The 6232-nt window shown below is 37.2% G+C and overlaps 1 pseudogene; it reads right to left on the reverse strand.

Moving 5' to 3' along the window:
- Window positions 1–251: 251 nt before the first annotated feature.
- Window positions 252–394, reverse strand: LOC112204503 (U2 spliceosomal RNA; annotated as a pseudogene).
- Window positions 395–6232: the final 5838 nt, after the last annotated feature.

Below are 6232 nucleotides of genomic sequence, written 5' to 3' on the forward strand. Positions count from 1 at the left end.
CCCAAAATCATGCCCTTGCTTGGTTTTGTCCCATCCCTCCCACTTTTACCTTATTGATCTTTCCTGACAGCATGTTCTTAATAAATACCATGTGCGTGATATATCATTTCAGACACTACTTTGGAGAAAGCTGACCTAAGATGCAGAATTAGTAAGTACTGTCTCCCATTTCTGTATTCAAATTTTGCACCTCTACAAAGGGGAGGAAAGTAAGATTCAGAGAGGTTCATATTTTTTTCTCAAGGTCGGGCAGTTGGTAAAAGACTTAAGTCTAATATTCTAAAATCTAGTGATGTGAGTTGCACCACATTGCCTCTTAAAGATTTTCATAGGGAAGTAAATCTGATAAGAACAGATTCTACACTTGGTCTTAGCCAAAAGACTGAGAAGCAATAGGGAAGTAAATCTATAATAATGTGCTACGAAGATTCCTTAGAATCTCCAATTTAAATTACATTTATGCTCACTCTCAGTTTCTTCATTTATGAAATTAGGCCACTTATTATTGTCAGTGTCTTTATTTTTTTAAGATTAAATGGAAAAACATAGGGAGCACGCTTTGGCATATGACTAGATATTCAGTATATATTTTTCCTTCATTGAAAAGCCAGGGTAAAGAAACTTTAACCCCATAAGGACTCGGGTGTTCAAAATTTGACCATCCACAGGTTGTTTTTTTTGTTTGTTTGTTTTGTTTTTTGTTTGTTTGTTTTTGGTGGATAAAGAATGAAGAATCACATGTTTAGAAGGTTTCTTAATAAAGCCTAGCTCTCTCCTAAAGAGGAAAAGCCACAGACGACAGGCATGCCACATTTAAAACAGTAGTAACCCAGTAGTCCTTCCTAACTGCTGACTAGGCAATTCCCAGGAGCCCAGGAAGGAAATCCAGAAGGATATAAACATGAAATGAATCAAGCATGCAAGATTTTCAAGCAAAATCAAGCAATATTTTCTTTCTCTCTTTTTCCTTCTGTTTTGTTTTGATGTGTGTCTATGTATGTGTGTGAAATATTTATTTATTTCAATCATCATCAGGACATTAGTATTCAGAGGAAGGAAAATGCCTCTTGAATGAGATGTTTGTAGGGAAAATTACAAGGGAGAGGAGGCTGACTTTGACCGAGCAGTGCCCTCTGAGGATTGGGGTGGATCAGAATGGTTTCTAATATTTTTTCTACTCCCCTAATGGAAGTAAAATAACAACATGAAATAGAGGGGATGGAACAGCCAGCAGGAGGATAAATACCAAGGAAGCGATGTAAACACAGCCCCCAATTTCCCCTGCGAGTAAGAGAATGAGGAATGTGTTATTTATCTCTCTTTGCAATCTGCAAGGCAGAGTATGGAGCTGCCCCTTTGGGAATATCTTCTATAAACAATCAAAGAATTTCAGGATGGGAGTTTGAGATGCAGTGAAAGGAATAAAGGAGATTGAGAATTTCTCTAACTCCAGGTCTTCACACACCTCTTCCAAGAAGCCTTTCTTCATCTTCCCTGGCAGTGAAATAATACCCTTTTTAAAAGAGAGGTACTTTAGAAGTCATTGATTATGCCATCCCCACCAATTATTTTAGAATATAAAAATTAATGCAACCTGGCTAAATGAGTTATTATGATTACTCTACACTTGCAGGTGAGTATGTAGTGTGAGCTCTGGAATTAAACCACCTAGCTTGAACCTTGCATTCATTACTAATGAAGTGTATTACCTTGGGAAAATTATGTACCTCAAGCCTCTGTTTCCTCACCTGTAAAACTAATGATTTCTACGTAATAGGATTTCTGTAAGAAATAAATGTGGTAATGTACACAAAGTTCCTAGCACAATGCCTAGAAGATATTAAGAGCTCCATAAAGCCTGGAGCTTATTCTTGTTTTTGTTGCTGTTATTACTATTGTTATTAATATTCATTAAGAAATGGAAGTAGAATCCAAATTCATTCTTTCCATCTTTAAATTCATCCTTCTTTTCTTTCCATTCTGTAACTTTTAATCTCTTAAGATTTCACATGGCTTTAGCAAATATTATTGTTCTAATATATAATAACTAGTGGCATATACATCTGATGCAACGAGGTAGTAGGTAGTTTATGGAACTTTTCAGACCAGGCCTTAACTCATACCAACCCAATACATCTCAGAAAATGTTAGCCAGGTAAACATAGAACGATCTCACCTAAATATAGAGAAGACTGGTGGATTTGTCATCATAAATGGAGTCAACTGTCTTTAAGAAAGTGTTTGCTGACTACGAATGGAAATGACTAAAATTTATTCTTATAGGGAAACTTCAATCTTTTTTTTTTTTTTTTAGAAAGGGCAGGGCTAGGGTAGATAAGGACTTGCAGAATCAATGGCACTTGTCCTGTGCCTTGAAGAATGTGTACGTCTTTGATGAAGTAAGGAGGTAAGGGAGGCTATTGTAGGTGGGCCAACCACATAAGAAATGGGATGGAGAACTAGCAGAATTTACTCATAAGTATATTCTTTAATCCTTAGGCTTCCTCTTGAAAGGAATTTCCTTAAAGATGCATTCCTCAATACCCCAGTTCAATAGTGTTCACTTTTTTTCCCCTCCCTCATAGCATACTACAGTTTTCCTTCAAATTACATATTATAATTTAAAACTGAATATCTATTTATGTATGTTGATGGGGCCACCCATCAACATACCAAGTAGAGTGGTGTGTGTGTGTGTTTTAATTCAGTCTCCCCTGTTAGGCTGTAAGTTTGTTCTGTGAGGATATAAATCTGGTGTATTTTTACAAATAAAACAAAATAAGAAAAAAGTGACAAAAAAGCATATGTTACAGTTAGCTACATTTTATAAAACCTATTTACTCTCTTTTCTTATTCAACAATAACAGCCAAGCAAGCAAATAACAGAAAAAGTAAAGGAAACCAAACAACATCAAAATTTAAAACCAACAAACTAGTCATGTGTGATGTCTAGCACCATACATACCTGACGCATTGTAAATGCTATTACACATTTTTCATTGAATGAATGGATTAGTCAAGTGACCTGCCTGCATAGAGGGTGGTGCAGTGCTGTAGAAATAGAGATATGGATGAGGAGCAAGATAGGTCACTCTGTCCCTGCCTCCAAGACAACTGTGGATCAATCCCTATTCCTCTCTTAGCCTTCATTGTCTTTTCTGTAAATTCAGAGCTAAAGGCACTCAGTGGGTTTTCTGGTACTAACGTTCTAGGAGTTTTAATGCTTCTTTAATTATTTACTGAGAAGTATTTGCATTATACTAGTTAGTACCCATTAGTAAGAATACAAGATATGATGGTGCTTTTTAATATATAAATAAAGGATTGTTAAGAGTTCTTTTTTCCTTATCATATAAATATACATTGAGCCCCTACATACAAGGTCTTAGGGGAAGCAGAGAGCAGTAAAGAAACATGGCTCCTGACTTTGAGCAACAGAGGTAGAGAATGAAAGAGGAATAAAAGAATGATAATTTAAAATGACAAGAAAAATGACGAGAAGAAAGATGCAGGAAATGTAAAGGAGAGGTAAAAGAAAGTGAAGATGAAAAGGGGAAGGACGTGGAGAAGGCATGATTTCTTGAGCATGTATTTTATGCATCTTATCCTATTTTACTGATGTTGAAACTGAGGTTCTAACAGATTAAATCTAAAGTTATTGGTAGGACTTGGCTTACTTCCAAAGCTGACTGCTTTATGATCTTAATATTGAGCCTATGATTCCTCTCTGCCAGGTGAAACCACATACAGGGAAACAGGCAGTTGCACTGATGTGGTAAGGGACTTGAGAGAGACCTGCATCCTTTTCATTTGTAATCCAAGACCAAGGGCCCTGCCCTCTTGTTCCTCTGGAGTCTCCCTCTTAGTACTTAGCATGCTTATGTTTCCCCTGCACTTAAAAGAAAAATGAAAAGAAAAGAAAAAAGAAAATGTTGCTACAGCAAACTGAAGGGAGAAAGACTATTTTCCCCCAAAGAAAGAGGAAGCTTGCAGAAGCTTGGGGTAAAGACAGGGCGGGGAGATGGCAGGGGAGGATCAAACTGAAGCCTAAAGGCTTTTGGCTTCTCTCCTCAATTCTTCCTTCTCTTCTTTGCAGCTTTTAAGTTTCATTCATTGTATCAGTGGGATTTGGGGATTGGACTGAAGTTGCGGTAATAGAGGTGCCCGAGGCAAACTTTGATTCTTTAGTTTCCAAGAAAAACAATTATCCTAATCTAGCCTGCCATCCCTTCTTCTCCCCCAGCAGTGGAAATTCACTGGGTTCAGAGAGCATTCTTGGGAGGAGACGTGTGCCGTTTCAGTCACATTACATTGTGTGACTACAATTTGCCCAAATTCCTTTTTTCCCCACTTACATTATTTGCCATTTATTTATTAAGCATTTACCCAGTGCTTCATATAACTAGCATTCATTGAGCTCTTCCCAGGAGCCCAGTGCTTAGTCAAGGATGTGAGATATATTATTTCATTTAGTCTTCACGGTGACCCACGAGGTAAATATAATTTTTATCCTTGTTTATTCCAAAGAGATTAAGTAACCTGCTCAAATTCACAGCTATGAATTAGACTAGCCAATATGTGAACTCCTTCGTTGCCTGTCTTCAGGGCCTGTGCTCTTAACATGTCATCATACAATCTCTCAACCACAACCCCTGTGTCCTAATTACCATTCTATGATTTTTAAATAAATCTTGAAACCAAGACACAGAGGGCTGAAGCAATTGCTTCAGGTCCCACAGCTTGAAAACAGCAGAGGTAAGATTTGAATTCATTATGTTTCTTTGTTGTTGTTGTTGTTTTTCTTTATTTCTTCTAAAAAAAAAAAGAAAACAAACACCATACATGTGCAGAACGTGCAGGTTTGTTACATAGGTATACGTGTGCCATGATGGTTTGCTGCACCTATTGACCCATCCTCTAAGTTCCCTCTCCTCAGCCCCCACCCCATAACAGACCTTGGTGTGTTTGTTCTCCTCTCTGTGTCCATGTGTTCTCATCATTCAGCTCCCTCTTATGAGTGAGAAATTGTGGTGTTTGGTTTTCTGTTCCTGTGTTAGTTTGCCGAGGACAATGTCTTCCAGCTTCATTCATGCCCCTGCAAAGAACATGATCTCATTCCTTTTTATGGCTGCATGGTATTCCATGGTGTATATGTACCACATTTTCTTTATTCAGTCTATCATTCATGGGCATTTGGGTTAGTTCCATGTTTTTACTATTATAAATAGTGCTGCAATAAACATACGTGTGCATGTGTCTTTGTAGTGGAATGATTTATATTCCTTTGGGTATATATCCAGTAATGGTATTGCTGGGTCAAATGGTATTTCTGATTCTAGATTCTTGAAGAATCGCCATACTGTCTTCCACAATGGTTGAACTAATTTACGTTCCCATCAATAGTGTAAAAGCGTTCCTGTTTCTCCACAGCCTCACCAGCATCTATTGTTTCTTGACTTTTTAATAATCGCCACTCTGACCAATGTGAAGTGGTATCTCATTGTGGTTTTGATTTGCATTTCTCTGATGATCAGTGATGTTGAGTTTTTTTTCATATGTCTGTTGGCCACATAAATGTTTTCTTTTGAGAAGTGTCTGTTCATATCCTTTGCCCACTTTTTCATGGGGTTGCTTTTTTTTTTTGTAAATTTGTTTAAGTTCCTCATAAATTCTGGATATTAGACCTTTGTCAGATGGGTAGATTGCAAACATTTTCTCCCATTCTGTAGGTTGCCTGTTCACTCTGATGATAGTTACTTTTGCTGTGCAGAAGCTCTTTAGTTTAATTAAATCCCATGTGTCAGTTTTGGTTTTTGTTGCAATTGCTTTTGGCACTTTAATCATGAAGTATTTGCCCATGCCTATGTCCTGAATGGTATTGCCTAAGTTTTCTTCTAAAACTAGAAGAAACTCTAAGTTTTTTTTAGGGTTTTTATGCTTTTGGGTTTTACATTTAAGTCTTTAATCCATCTTGAGTTAATTTTTGTATAAGGTAAGGAAGGGGTACAGTTTCAGTTTTCTGCATATGGATAGCCAGTTTTCCCAACACCATTTATTGAACAGGAGATCCTTTCCCCATTGCTTGGGTTTTGGTGAGGTTTGTTGAAGATCAGATGGTTGTAGATGTGTGGTGTTATTTCTGAGATCTCTATTCTGTTCCATTGGTCTATATGTCTACTTTGGTACCAATACCATGCTGTTTTGGTTATGGTAGCCTTGTAGTATAGTTTGA

This window comes from Pan troglodytes, chromosome 11 (genome assembly GCF_028858775.2).
Source record: "Pan troglodytes isolate AG18354 chromosome 11, NHGRI_mPanTro3-v2.0_pri, whole genome shotgun sequence".
In the NCBI taxonomy this organism is placed as follows: domain Eukaryota; kingdom Metazoa; phylum Chordata; class Mammalia; order Primates; family Hominidae; genus Pan; species Pan troglodytes.